The following is a 15,694-nucleotide window of genomic DNA, read 5'->3' on the forward strand; positions in this document are numbered from 1 at the left end:
GACTTCAGAAGAAGTGCAATGTCACCTTATGTTTTGACACTATGCTCCTAGTGATACATCCCAAGTTCACATTATCTCTTTTGGCAGCCACCTCCACACTGCTGACTCACGACTCCCTCATGTCCTGATTTCCTATTCATTATCCTTTCTTCTACTTGGCCTGATTTCTTAAGACCTCTCTGGTTACATTACGCTGAGGTGCTTGAAGAATCCCTTTAGCAAGTAACTTGGAGAAGCCCTCAGCTTTGGGGCTAGTTAATCCACACCCTCAAATGAAGGCCTTCAAAATCTCAAAGATAGTTGGATCCAGAGGGGACTGGAAAAGGCTCTCTGACCCCAGGGGAGCCAGCAGACAGAGGGCTATTTCATCAAGAGTCAGATCCGTGACAGGAAGATACTTCTTCTAGAGGAGCAAATGCTGCTGCCATCTTGTCACTTTCAGAAGAGCTTGGGAGCCACAATCCATTCATACGTCAGAGTAGTGATTGGTCGTCGAGGCTGGAACCCAACAAGCTTGGACTCAAAGCCACTTACCAACTTCATGACTTCAGGCCAATGACAACATCTCTAAGCCTCAATTTCTCTCTGTAAAACTGAGGCCATAATGGTACCCCATCGTGATGTTGACAGAGTGAAAAGCAAAACAAAAGAAAACAAAAACCATGAGTAAATGACTTACCCCAGGGCCTTGGTCCATGGTGGGAGCTCAGCTTTTGTGATGACTTCTTCAAGCCTGTGTTCTCTCATTCCAGCATTTCTTCAGCAAGTATTCACTGAGAGTGGGCAGGGGCAGCTGGGTGCTGCAGAGGGAAAATGCAGATGCTAACAAAAGCCTGAGAGCAAGCTCAGCTCTGGAAGCTAAAGATGCTTCCAGGGAACTAGCTAAATGCTCTACAAAAAACTCTCTGGTTCTGGGTTTGGACTGCTGGCCACAACACTCATTTCATGCCCCCCCTACACACACACACACACACACACACACACACCTTCTCCTGGGCCATTTTTGAGTTTGAAGCTTCTCAGATTACTCTCAATGTGACCTTCCACAAATCCTATAACTCATAGCCTCTGGCACATTTCTTATAAAACAGATAGTAATACCCACAGAGCTGAGTTTTTGTTTGTTTGTTTGTTTTTTAAATATATTTTATTGATTTTTTACAGAGAAGAAGGGAGAGGGATAGAAAGTCAGAAACATCGATGAGAGAGATCAATCAGCTGCCTCCTGCACACCCCTTACTGGGGATGTGCCCACAACCAACGTACATGCCCTTGACCGGAATCGAACCTGGGACCCTTGAGTCCGCAGGCCGATGCTCTATCCACTGAGCCAAACCGGTTCGGCATGCTGAGTTTTTGTAGTAGATTAAACAGTGACATATGTAAAGTGACCAGCCAAGCTCAAATTTGGCCAATGCTCCATAACTTTTAGCTGCATTTCCCCACCACTCCCTCTGCCTGTCAGTCCTCTACTATCATATGCCAAGCTTGGGCTAGATGCTGGTGGCCAAGAGGTTAATGAGAAGTCCATAGAGAGTGTAAAGTTTTGGGGGGATAAACATTTCAACCCAAAAAGAAAAGTGCTAAGGACTCTGATGGACTTATGTCCAAGGCAATGTGGGAACACCAGGAAGGTCAAATCACTTTGTCTGGCCTGCCCTCAGTTGCCACATCTGTCAAAGGGGTACAATTTGTTTCTATCTCACATGAGATGACTCAGTGAGTTAGTAAATGTGAAACTATATTGGAAAGTTGAGTTCTGTTCTCTATTTATTTATCTGGTTCCTCATTATACTTGAATCCACTGAGGGAGGGCCTATCCCCAGCACATTAGTACAGAGCAGGTCCACAGTGGATGAGTGAACTGTTATAAGAATTTATGATCTAATCTTATCCCTGCAGACCCCAAGAGGTTTCCCTATTTTATAGATGGTGAGAAATCAGAGCACAGAGTTCAAAGAGTTGCCTGGCAACCAGTGACTGAGCCAGGCACCTTCAGACCTGCTCTGATGACCTTTCCACTAGATTCCACCACACAGGTCACTCTGGCTGGGGTGGGGAGCCACTGCTCGGGCGGACACGATTAACCTTTCTCCGTAGGTCACTGAGCCAACCCACCAGTCTCTCACACTGAGTCATGGACCGAGGTGGACCTGAGACCTGAGGAGAAAGCAGAGCTGCCCTGTTGAATAGGTGTGCCAGGGATTCCCTCAGGCCAGCACATCGCCTAGGAAATCCCTCATGCAGGGTGAAGATGGGGCAAGTACAGAGACGTCATGCTAGGTCCACTCCCCTCTTTCACAAGAGCGTCTGAAGGACAACACCTAACTGTCCCCAGTGGGCCGTCACTCAGAGGCATCCCTTCCTCCCCACTCCCAGTGCTAACACCCTAACATCCATCCTACCATCTTTTGTCTTGACTGGGCTCCCAGCTCCACTCTATTAATCTAAGAACTTGAGTGGCCTGCTATAGTCACACATTATAACTATGACATGCTTATGTTCAAAAAAATCTTTAACAGCTCCCTAGTACAGAGGGAATAAAGTCAGTGTGGCCTTCAAGGCCCTCCTGATTACACCTCATGCTTCTCACATACTCTTAGGTTCTCTATAGAGGAGATTAATACACACTGAGGGAAAACAACTAACTGCTCATCAAAGACCCAATTTCTAAACCAAGGGCTTTCTCTGAGGGAAGGTCCAGTTGTGTGATTTTGAGAAAATGAGTAACCCTCCCTAAGTCATATGACCTTGGGCAAGTCATTTTACCACTGAAGCCCATTCTCTATCAGTTAAATGGAGATAAGAATACAATCATATCCACCTCACAGGATTGCTGGGTGGCTTAACAGACATTGTGAAAAACATAAGAAAATAATTTTGACAATATGCTTTATTTACCCATTCTATCCAAAATATTATCAATTCAACACCTACTCAATTGACATGGCTAATGAGACATTCTATTCTTCATACTAAGACTTTGAAATCCAGTGTGTGTTTCATATTCATAACACATCTCAATAAAAACCAGGCACGTTTCAAGTGTTGAATAACCACAGGCGGCTGGTGGCTACTGAGGTAGACAGTGTGGGTCGGAACTCATGTAAGTGCCCTTGCTGGGTGCTCCCCTGGCACCTGTACTTACAAGGGAAGAAATAACCCTTCCCATGGCAAGCGTTTCTACTTGACTTACCTGCAAGCAATTCCCGTAAGGAGAGGGAATGAGTGGTATCCCCAGGGCCTGACATAGTACCTAGCACAGAGCAGACACTTAATAAATACTTGTTAAACAAATATTATTCAGTTCTCTACCCCAAATACCCAGCCCAGTGCTTGACCCTCAGTAGGCATTTAATAAAGACTTATTAAATTAATGAAGTAACGACCCGGTATTTTAATGGTAAGTGAGTTTGTGATTTGCCAGCAGGTGAAAACCAGGCAGTTTATTGCAGGGGAGACAATGGTACCTTTCTAGCCCTGAAGGTAACACCTGCCATTAAGTCAAGTTTCCTTCACCACCTCCTTCCCCCAAAACAAAACTGGAGCCAGATGGGAAGCCGTGGGCCTGCACATTCGGGAGAGATCCCCCAATGCCTGGCCTGCAGTGATAGGCAAGCATATCAAGTTCCCATAAAGAAATAAAGTTAACTCCCAAAGAAGGCCTAATTGCTCTCTCTCACTTTATTCATTTTCTTTCAAGATCAATTCAGCAATGCACAAGGTGAGAGGCTCCAAAAACCTGCCAGGCATTGTGCAACAGTAATCTAGTAAGAAAACTTTTTAGGGCAGTAATAATCACAACGATGGGGCATTTCAGCCTCGGCATCTCTGCTCACAAACTTGATGACCTGAAGCAACCTATGTCCCTCCCATGAGCATGAACTTGCCCGTGTGCAGGCTGGGAGTGACGGCACAGACGTCTGGCCAGGCCTTTGCGAGGACTCTGTAAGAGCAGAGTTCCCCGGCACACACCCATGCTCAGTGACTGCTCACTTGCATTGTTCCCTCACTGAACCTGCAGGCTCTCCCCAGTTGCAAAATGAGCCTTCGTATTATTTTTGTCTTGAGGTCAGCCATAGGCTGGATGATTTTCTTAGAGTTGTGGAGAGCTTTCTTTCTGCTCCTTGTGGACAACTCAAACAAACACTATTTGGAAAGATCTGGGCGAGTCGTCTCTCTGGAGTCTGGTGGCAGGCCAGAAGGCTGGTCACAAAGGCTGCATTCAGCTGCAAACAGCAGCCTGATGGGCAGGGGCCATGTCCCAAACATTCTTGACTAGGCATGGGGGTGGGGAGGGAGGTGTTACCGGCCTCCAAATATTTGTTGCTCTGTCGCCATAGCAACTGCAGTGGCCATAGTGAAACCTTGAAACTGCACATCGAAACTTGGGAGGTGCTGCAAAGTCAGGCCTGATTGGGAGAAGGCTTTCCCCTGGACTTCCCCTCTGCTCTCTCTCTGAGCAGCTTTCCAGCTCCTTTCAAAGGGCACTAAAGACAAGCTATTATGCTGGCTGTACACAGTCTGATGCCTGCTGTAACGAAAGATGTTTGTGCAGAGACTGTACCAAATTTCCCAGGACAGTTTTCAAGAGACTTACATCACATGGAGTGGCCTGGGACAGTGACACTACCTACTTACTCGTGTGACCTTGGGCAAGTCACTTACAGTCACGGAGCCCTTTCCGGGGTTGGGGGGTGGGGGTGGGGGGGGTCAAGCCCAATTCCCAGTTCAGTCAACTCTTACTGACATCTACCCTGGGCTACTGCAAAGCTAAAAACACATGGCTATTGTTCTCGGGGAGCTCATAGAACCTACCAGGCAGAGCTGTGTTAAATAGCAGGTTGCATCACACCAGGCGCCCACTGCCCAGCCCCCAGTGGGGACCAGACATACTATAAAAGTTGATTTCCCTTCCTTCTTCATACTGGGCTACTCCAAAGATAGCCCTGAAAGATTAACAAGAGCCCAGCTACTTTCATAACATTCTTCTCACATCTAAGGTAAACTTACCAGTCTGAACATAACTGGGAATGAACTGAACTTCCATCGATTTTATACATTTTGTCTTCATTACAACATGCTTTCACAACCCATCTCTCTTTTTTTAATATTTTTATTGATTTTTTTACAGAGAGGAAGGGAGAGGGGTAGAGAGTTAGAAACATCGATGAGAGAGAAACATCGATCAGCTGCCTCCTGCACACCCCCCACTGGGGATGTGCCCGCAACCAAGATACATGCCCTAGACCGGAATCGAACCTGGGACCCTTTAGTCCCCAGGCCAACGCTTTATGCACTGAGCCAAACTGGTCAGGGCACAACCCATATCTCATTGGACTTTCATAACTATCTGTTGGATTTGGAAGGGCAAGAATTGTTTTTCACTCTAGAGTGAAGGTACTAAGGCACAAAGGCAAAGTGATTTGCCAGGCCACAAAGGGAATTAGGGGCAGAGAAGGAATTCAAACACATATTTCCCAAATTATCATTTTAATAAATATTTCTTGAGCAGCTACCAGGTGCCAACATTGTTCTAGAATCTAGACACTGGGGTTAAAGCAATGAACAAAACAAATTTCTGTTAAAGAGCTTAAGTTCTAGAGGAGAGAAGATGACTATTAATAATCACATAAATGTATATTATATCAGGTAGAAATAAGCAATATGGAGAAAAAATAAGCAGAGTAAAGAAAGCAGTGGTACAGGCTACTATTTTCTATAGAGCCTTCTGGTGAGTTCTTTCCAAGGAGATCAAAAGAACTGAGGGGCTGGCTCTGTGGATACCATTGTGAGAGAGTCTCTCGGCAGGAAGAAGAGCAAGGCTCGAGGCCCCAAGGTAGGAACATGTTGGCATGTTTGTGGAACAGCCAGAAGACCAGTGCAGCTAGGCAGAGAGGGGTGGGGAGACTGGCAGGAGATGAGGCCAAAGAAAGTGTGAGGGCCTCTTAGGAGGTGGAATGACCTTTGGGTTTCAACCTGACTGAGAATGAAGCCATTGGAGGGCTTTGGACAAAGGAGTGACATGATGTTACCTGGCATGCTAAAAATTCCCTTTGGTACCCACATAGGCCACAGTCTGAAAAATGGCAAGGATGGACAGGGAGAGCAGCGATTGCAATGGTCCAGGCAGGAAACGAATGGTTGCTCAGGGAGAGTGGTAACAGGGAGCTGGTGATGAGGGGTGGATTTTGGATCCATTTCTCAGAAGGAGGTAACAGGATGGCTGATGGTTGAAGAAGAGTCAATGATGAAAAAAAAAAAGTCAATGATGACTCCTTGGCCTCTGGACTGAGTAACTAGAAGCATAAAGTTGCCATGTCCAGAGATGGGAAACCCTGGGGAGGAGCACACTGGGGGATAATAATACAGAGTTTTGTTTTAAATATGGTACATTTGAGGTACACATTGGAGCTCCAAAAGGAGGAGCCAGAGAAGGTGAAGAGAGGCAAGCTAGACATATACATTTACCATTCTTTGGAGCACATTATTTAAAGCCACTGGCATGGATTAACATCCCCGAGGGAATGAGTGGGGATAGAGGAGAGGGCCAACCTTTGAACATTCTAATGGATGGAGCTAATAAAGAGGACCAGCCATCAGCTCTGCAGGAAGGGCCTGTCAGGGTGCACACCTGCCCTGGGAGGTTAGTGAAGGAAGAGCTTCAAGAAAGGAGTGACCCTTAGGGTCAAACTAGTGATAGATTAAGGCGAGGACTGAGAGTTGACCTGATTTGGCCAAGAGGGGTCCTTCGCCACCTTCACAATCTCTATTACAGTGAAGTGGTAAGGGCAAAAGCCTGAATAAGTGGGTTCAAGAGAGAATGGGGGAGAGAAAGTGGAGACTGCAAGTGGGATCAAATCTTTGGAGAGTTTGTCTGGAAAAAGGAACAGAGAAATGAGGGGAAATGGGGGATCAATGGATGGTTCCTTCCTTCCTTTCCTCCCTCCTTCCTTCTTTCCTTTCTTTCTTTTTGGAGTTTTTTTAAAAATATGATTGACTTCACAGCATGATTGTGTACTGATGGGATGGGCTACTGGAGAGGGATGGATTGATGGGCAGGAGAGAGAGGAGCTTTTCTAGGAGCCGTGCTCTTGGATAAGAGAGCGATGGGATCGATTTCAATCCCTGATGTGTCTTCCACTATAACCTGACCCCCAATTAATAAAATTATACATTTGGGGATGATTTTAAAATGCTTTTCAAATGTAAACATTTCTTTCAATTACATAGAGTAAGTTTACCAGGAGGTGGTAAAAATATTGCCCAATGATTCTTGGAGAGCCTGCCTTGGTAGTACAATGCGTTAGCCACTCCTCCTGCTGCTTTCCCTAACGTGTGTACACGTCTCTAACTGCAGGTTATTTAACAGGCAGGCTCCCATGGTAGAAGTGAACTCCTCACGGGCAAGGACTGTGCTCTGTTCCTTTCTGCAGCCCCATGGCTAACAAATGACTGGCATGTGTGTATTCACCAATCACTTAGGAAAGTAATGAGAAGGAGTAAAAAGAAAGAAGGTGAGAACTGCATATTCCTGCTCTAATAAAACTCTCACCTTTCAAATGAGGCATGAACTTGATATTATTTTATAAATATACCTTCCTGACAGCATGGTGAGTAAACAAGTGCTTTCTTTTCTTTTTAATCTGTGAAAGGCAAAGGAAAGGATTTATTGAGTAACCGACAGGAGTAAGAAAAAAGCTTTATTTTGCACACACAGAGTCATTAGCACTACTATTGAGTTAAATAGTCATGTAATGGGATGGGATTCCTCATTCAGTAATGAGCTTCCCATCAGTGGAGGTACATAAACAGAGACTAGATAATGCCTGTGGGAAATCCCAGCACCTAATGGTCATCAGGCTTTGTCACCTATGGTCCAATTCAACCCTGGGAGTCAATGAGTCCAAGTTATATTATTCTACAATTCATCATCAAAATATAAGCACACAGAATTGCTATATCAGGAGGCACAATAGCATAGTACTTAAACACATAAATTGTGAAGTCAGACTGCCAGGCACAAAATCGGGCTCTGCTACTACCATACAATGTGCCTCATAGTTTGGAAATTCATGGATGAGCTTCCTTATCTACAAAAATGAGAATAATAAAAGGATATGCCTCACTCAAAATCCATCTAATGTGCTTAGAACATCATCTAACACATAGTAAGTGCTCAATAAATTGTTAGCTATTATTTATTCCGTTTATCCATCTCTTATAGACTGCACACACAGTGTCCTAGGACCTGTGGGTGTCTGTTAAGGCCCACATTAAATCAAAGCCAATTCCAGTTAGAAGAACTGGGCTCAGCAGATAGAAGCCCCAGGGGACTAAGGTGATTTGATGGGGGTCCCAGTGACCCCAGCCAAGCTGGCCCCCCTCCTGCTCCATGAGTGTACCCATCTGCCCTCATTGGGCAATGTGCAGAAATGTTTATGGCGACCTCATTTGTTTTCTTTTCGGTTACTGCTGCCTTCCAAAGGCCAGGAACCACTGAAATTAAACCAAACTAGGGGCCAGGGGAGCAGAAGGGGCCTGGGCCAGAGCCAGGAGTAATGAAGTGGAAAATGTTCACACCACAGGCAGCATTATAATGCACCTGTACAAACAGAATAAGGCCTGCCCACCCCCTTCCTCCCCAGGGCCCAACATGCCTGGAGGACTTTTTTATGGTTTGCTCTCTCCCTGCCTGATCAATGCTTAGGCCCACAATGAAGATAAGAAACAAAGGCACCCCGAGTGGAGTGGAGTGGAGCAGGAGAGAAAGGGCAGAATGGGAGGGAAGTGAAAAAAGAGACACACTTAGTCTAAATAATTCCTGAAAGTGCTAGTAAATTCTCTGAAAGCCTGGTTTCCTAAAACTGGGGAGAAATGCACATTAATGAGTGTCAACCATGTGGCAGGATTTGAACAGGACACTTTCATATACCTTTGCCCATTTCACCCATCCAATGTGATTTCGCTGCATTTCACACACAAGGAAACCTAAGTCCAAGGAAACAAAGCCAGCAGGTGACCAAATCAAGACTTAAATCTGCGTTATCACCGTTCCTCTTTTATAAAGAAGTGACTCCTAGCCAGAATGACCAGAATGTTGAGTGACTTTCCATGAGCCATATAGCTGTTTGCAGATACCCAGAGGGCCAAGCTCTTAGTGTAGTCACCACTGCACCCTGAACAGGTGGGGCCGTAAAGACAGAGGGCCGGGCTTTCCCCAGACAGCAGAGTCATGATGGAAGACCGAGGACTAAACAATGACCTCAGACCAGTGTTGTTTAGTGTTTGAAGCAGCGTGGCTCTGCATGTCTCCCAATCACACCAGGCTCAGTGTCTTCATCTCTGAAATGGGAACTCTGTGAGCTCAACCTACAGTCACTCAACTATTGTTGGTGCAACCAGAAACTTCCTTGGCACCAGCACATGTGGTGGGGGAAAGTAAATGCCAAAAGTAAAGGCCATTGCCCTTAACTTATACCACAGTGGCTCACCTTCCGTCACCAGCTTCTTACATAAGTTGTTAACATCGTTAAAAGAGCAAACAGATGTAAAAATGCATCCCATAGAGTGTCTGACACAGAGTAGGTCCTAGAAGCTCTTTGTAGACCCAAACAGAGGCTGCTTTTAACCCTCTCATCTGTAGCATCCTGTAGCTCATAGTAAATGTTGTAGCCCTGGATTGCTCAGTGGTTAGAGTATCGGCCAGCAGATTGAAGGGTCGCATGTTTGATTCCAGTCAAGGGCATGTACTTCAGTTGCAGGCTCAATCATCGGCCCTGGTCAGGGTACATGTGGAGGCAACCAATCAATGTGTCTCTCTCAGGACAATGTGTCTCTCCCCCACCCTTCCACTCTCTCTAAAAACCCAATGGAAAAATGTCCTCAGGTAAGGATTAAAAACAACAACAAAGTGTGTCTGTTAAATATGTTAAGAACTTCAGGAGTTTCTACCATTGTGTCCCTATTTCCATACTCATGGCCCAGTTGATATCTAGCAGCAAGTTTGGTCCAAAAGCCAGGTGCTTACTGCAGGGATCCAGGAACCAACCAATCTGATGCACTTCTCCAAGGAGGTGCTCAGTCTCTTCAAGGAGTTCAGCTTCATCTTATTCAGTATTAGGAGTGATCTACCTTTGTCGTTCTTTGTTGTCGATGCTATAGGATTTTATGATTATTGCTGTTGTTTTCATCAAGGAGGAAGTCTTAGCTTTGCAATGCATAAAAACAGGATTGCCATGTGTTTGTAAAACCCTTTCCACTTCCTACATTCTTCCCTACTCGATACACTTGCCCTGGTCTCCCACTAGGTGCAGGAGGAACAAGGCACGTACTGCTCCTGGAGAAGCAGACGCTGAACACATACTGTTCAGACACTGTGACTCCTGAAACAACAGAAATGTGTACAGGCAGAAGAGATGAACTTGCTGCGGGATGGGAAGTCAGCCCCCGTGCTGTGCTAAAAGCAGTGACCTGAGCTGGACTTGAATTCCATCATGGACTGGCCCCTCAATAGACCATATGGCTCTGGCTAGATCTTCAGAGCAGACGGATGGCCTACACATTCAGGATGGCAAAGGTCCAACCACACAGTTTCCTCCATTTAGTCCTGAATGTTACCCCTGGAACAGGTGCCTAATCAGACAGTATGCAGTGTTATCATTTAACAGTTTCACATAAAGATTGTGCATAACAGAAGCTCCATAAATGTCCGTTGGCCCATCTGAACTGAATGATGAAATCTAGTCCTGCAAGAAGACTGCAAGCTTCTTAAAACTAAAGGCAAGCCAATCATTTTAATGCCCGTATTCCACAGCGGCTGATTCCTATTTGCCCATCAAACTCAGATGGGCAGCATCTCCCCAGGAAATTTTCCCTGATTGCTGAAGCTGCCGCCCCCCTCTGTGCTCCCATCTCACTCTAAGCCTTTTAGTCCCTCATCTGCCCTTTTAGGCTGATCTTCTTTACAGCAGAAAGCACGATTCAGTTGTCTATGCCTCCCTCTATGCCTGGAATGTAGGAGGTCTTCATAGATCCATGTTGAGGGTAGTTTCCTCTGATAGGATTGAATTTTAAGTTCCCCGTAGACAGGACCATGTTGCCCTGTGAGAGTTGGAATAAGCCAAGGTTCTAAGAGAAAGATGTCGATACCGGAAGAACAAGATGGTGCCAATGGGTGAAGGAAAAAAAAAACAAACTCCTTCTTTTTTCTTTTTTTCCTTTTGCAGATTTTCCTCACTTTTGGGGTTCTTCCTAAAACCTGGAAGTCATTCTTGAAGAAAAATTCAGTGTGTAATTTCAGGCTCTGTCGGGCCAGGTGTTTCCTGTGAGAGCTGTTCCAATCCACGCTTCCTGGCCAGGCAAGGTGCCACGGCTGGGAGAATGCTCTGGGCTTGGATTCCTGAGAAGGATCAGAAGCCACTCAACCTCCATGGAGAAGGGCAATTTTGAACCCTCAGACACAAAGGCCAGTTTGCCATGCCTCCCACATCATTACCAAAGGCTGACATTTTGAGAGTATAAGCCTTTTTAAAGGTCATTTTTTAAAAAACAAAAAAAGATGAAAACCAACAGATTTCCTGTTCTCAGTGGGGAACCCAATCAATTCAGCTAAAATTCAATATGCTCCACTTATGAAACAACAGACCTCAAAACATGACAGAAATATCCCAGGGTCCTTACCTGAAATACAGATGAGTTCTCTATTTACAAATAGAATCACCATGACTTCCTTTAAGTGGCAAGCAACATCTGGATTTCAAAAACGCGATACTCTCAAGAAACACCGGACACACACTGGGGAGGCCAGTGGTTTCTGAATGTCCCACCGTTGCACAACACAATTTCAAGCAAACAGATAATTATCTACTGTTCTTTGCTGAATGCACAGAAGAGTAAATCATTCTTACCTTCAAGACTTCAGCATGCCATGATGACTTGACTTTTCTTTGTTCACCTACAAACTACATGCCCTAAATCAGGGGTCCTCAAACTACGGCCCGCGGGCCACATGCAAATACAAATATTGTATTAGTTTCCGTTTTGGTTTTTTATTTCAAAATAAGATATGTGCAGTGTACATAGGAATTTGTTCATAGTTTTTTTTTAAACTATAGTCCGGCCCTCCAACGGTCTGAGGGACAGTGAACTGGCCCCCTGTTTAAAAAGTTTGAGGACCCCTGCCCTAAATATTTGTCTACTTTTCTTAAAACAAAATGTTAGACCCAAAAGTAGTATCGGAAATCAGGGGAAACAAGGGTTTTGCCTGGCAGTGAGCGTGTGGAGCATTATGAGGAGTCTGTGTGAGGCCTTGTTTGAATTCAGGCGAAGGCATTCAGTAGGGAAGTCTGTCCTGGATGTGCAAACTAGGGACATGCCCACATGTATTTGCCATCCCAGATCCTGTTTGAAAGCCTCAATTTATAACTAATGAAACTGAGGCCCAGAGAGATGAACTGACTTATCTAAGGTCCCAGAGTGAACTTCTGTTCAAAGGGCTTGGAATTGCATAGATATAATTATTAGACCTTTTTTTTTTTAAATCCTCACCCAGGGCTATTTTCCCATTGATTTTTAGAGAGAGTGGAAAGGAGAGGGAGGGACACACAGAGAGAAACATTGATGTGAGAAAGACACATCGATTAGTTGCCTCCCACACCCACCCTGACCAGGGCCAGGGATTGAGCCTGCAACTGAGGTACATACCCTTGACCAGAATCAAACTTGAGACCCTTCAGTCCGCAGGCTGATGCTCTATCCACTGAGCCAAACAGGCTAGGGTTATTAGACCATTTTTATGAGCTACAGAAATCCAATTATTCAATCTATAGGCATAGAAAAGCCTTGGCATAAAGGGTCTCAGTCAGCAGAGATCCCATACTTCACTTGGGTCAAGCCCCATCCAGCATCTGAGAAAATATACTTCCATTGACTAGAACAGTCCCACCCACTAGACAGCCTTTTTCAGCTGCCTCTGAAGGTTAAGGAATAGACATCACCAATATCTTACATCATCATATGCTCGAGGCCACTGGGAGCCATCACCAACTTCTTAGGCCACTGAGGCCACTCTAACTTCTTGAAACTCCTCCATGAGTCTGGGTCACCAGAAAAGGTTTGGGGTTCTCTCTAACATTCAGCTTATATGTCCCCTAGTCCATGTACAACTAGGCATGCCCTCAAGGACCCTCCACAGCTAGAGGTTCTCGCTCCCTGTGCTTGAGTGGTGGCTCTGGTGTTCTCTTCTACTGAAAACTTCCTTAAGTCATTCAAGCTTTCTCTGAGACCACCCTCGCATACTCCCGTTGGGTGAGGCCCCTTCTCCATGCTCCCCTAATCCCTTGTGAGTCCCTCAGGCATGATATTGCCCCTCTTCTTATAGCCACACACTAGAAACAGTAAGCTTCACACGGGCTAGGAGTACATCTTATTCAACATCATCGCTCCAGTATGCGAGCAGTGTCTGGCCCAGAGTGAGTGCTTCATAAGTATTTGTTAGAAGGCGGTATCTATCAGCACATTGGTTTTATTTTTCTCACTATAACCCAGTTGCTCCCAAGGCAGATTTTCCCAGATTATATTTTGTGAAATGCTAGCAATCCATGAAATAGCTGTTGTCCCCAAAAAGTAAGATATAAAAATAATTCTTGGGATTTTTTTCCCCTAAAATGTAATTTAATACATATACATAAGAAGTGAGTGTATTTATGTGTTTTCCTTATTATTATGGCATATGAAACATGATGCTCTGGTCAGAAGAAACAGAGAAATGGCTCACTCTACATTCAAATGCCTGGTGGTCTTATGAGAAATTCCTGATTCACAAACCTGGAACGTTCCACGATATCCTGATGCATCGGCAGCTCTAACCTACTCATGAGTATTGCCTGTTGGATGATTGCTGGATTATGTTACATATATTTCTGATATTATTCAATGTTTTTATGCATTAAACATATGAATCAAGATGTGATTATTTCTTACAATAATTAAATCATCAGAAAAATGTTTTTATTCCTGTCTAATTGAAATGTACATTATATTTGTAAGTTCCTTTGGCATCCCATCAAGAAACTATTATTTTAAAGTGTCTTAGATACGTAAGTCATAAGTACAACCCTCACATAAGCATATCATCATATTGATCCTGTTCCATCTGGGAGGTTTACTTGGGGAAACAGGCAGAGATTTGGAAGCAGAGAGAAGAGAGAAAAGAGAGTTGGAGGTAATAGAATGAGATTTCACAAAACTTAAAATTAAAAGAAACATGAAGCTTTTATAAACCCACTATTAACCAGGGTGGAGAAGGAGCTGTGAAACATACATGGAGAAACAGAAATGAGCTTGTAAAGCATAGAAACTCTTGGGTTAGATTTTAAAACTTAAGCCAGTAACTTGTCTCTATTAAAAACCAGTACACAAACTGTCACAGAGAGTTTAAAATAATAAATTGCAACATTAGAAGTCAAACAAACATAAAGACAAAGCCCAAATGTTAAGTATTAGACAAAGCAATTTCAAAAGGGGGAAAAGTAATAATAATTGTTCCATATTGATAAAATTTACAATCCCCGAGGAGGACATAATAGTAACAAACTCATTAAAATTAATAAACAGAAATTCTGAAAAATAGCACAAGAAGTTGAAGATTTCAGATATTCACCAAAGCTCTATTAGGTAATTCACTATTTTTAAATAAGAAAATTGAATGAACAAATATTTTTACACAAAAAAGTTCACTTTAATGAATCCTCCATACCAGAGAAAGAATGATGGGTAATAGAAAAGAAACTATAAAGACTAGAAATTAATTAATTTGAAAGCTGAAATAAAGCATACAGTGACTGTGATCCAAAAGCTGTTTCTTTGTGGTAAAAATAAAATATCTTTACAAACTTGTGACAAATCTATTCAAGAAAAAAGAAACAAATTAGAAATGCATAAGGCATACAATACATATAGAAGATGTAAATGTCAAAATAATGCTATCTACAACTATATACAGATATTTTTTGAATTTTTTTATTAATTTTGATAAATTGGATGAAAATACAGATTACAAAAATTGGTTCAACAAGAAATAAATATATGTTTTTTTAGGATCACCCTCTCCCTCAGCCTCAGGAATTTTCATGCAATCTGAAATGTTCCAGAACAAAGATAAATATGAAAAGTTATATCATTTATCTTATAAAGCTATCACAAATCCTTATATTAAAATCTGACCAATAATACAAAAAATGGGTAATTATAGTTCAATCTCACATATTACTATCTTTGTGAAACTTCTAAATAAGATAGTAGTGAATTAAATTCAATAGTATGTCAAAAAGAATAATCCACCATGACTAGTAGGGTTTATCTCAGAAATGCAATGATTCTAAAGTACATCTTGATAAAGGGGGGAGAGATAAAAACATGATTTATACAATAATAATAGGGAAGAACTAATCTTGACAAATTTTAAAACATATCAGAGGACCATAATTAATAAAATCTTGTAATATCAGTCCCCCCAAAAAAACCACAGGCAAACAAATGGAATATAGTGAACATGAGAAATAGGTCCATCTCATTCAAATGGAATGTATGATGATGACATCACAGGTGGAGGGAAAAATAGGAGAGGATATGGGTCAGGTGGCGAGGAGGATCATAGCTATCTTTAAATATCTTAGAACCATTGGCTTAAAGA

General features: G+C 43.3%; 1 long non-coding RNA gene across 1 annotated transcript in view; it reads right to left on the bottom strand.

Annotated features, from left to right (window-relative positions):
- The window catches only part of LOC308515879, a 53,595-nt gene extending 49,182 nt beyond the window's left edge, over positions 1-4,413 (bottom strand). Inside the window, exons 1-2 of the long non-coding RNA XR_013995675.1 lie at positions 3,197-4,413; positions 680-800 (exon numbers count right to left, since the gene is read on the bottom strand). This is a non-coding gene — a long non-coding RNA (uncharacterized lncRNA). The remainder of the gene's footprint in view (positions 1-679; positions 801-3,196) is intronic.
- Between the last annotated feature and the right edge of the window lie 11,281 nt (positions 4,414-15,694).

This window comes from Myotis nattereri (genome assembly GCF_964212035.1).
Source record: "Myotis nattereri genome assembly, chromosome: 3".
Taxonomy (NCBI): Eukaryota; Metazoa; Chordata; class Mammalia; order Chiroptera; family Vespertilionidae; genus Myotis; species Myotis nattereri.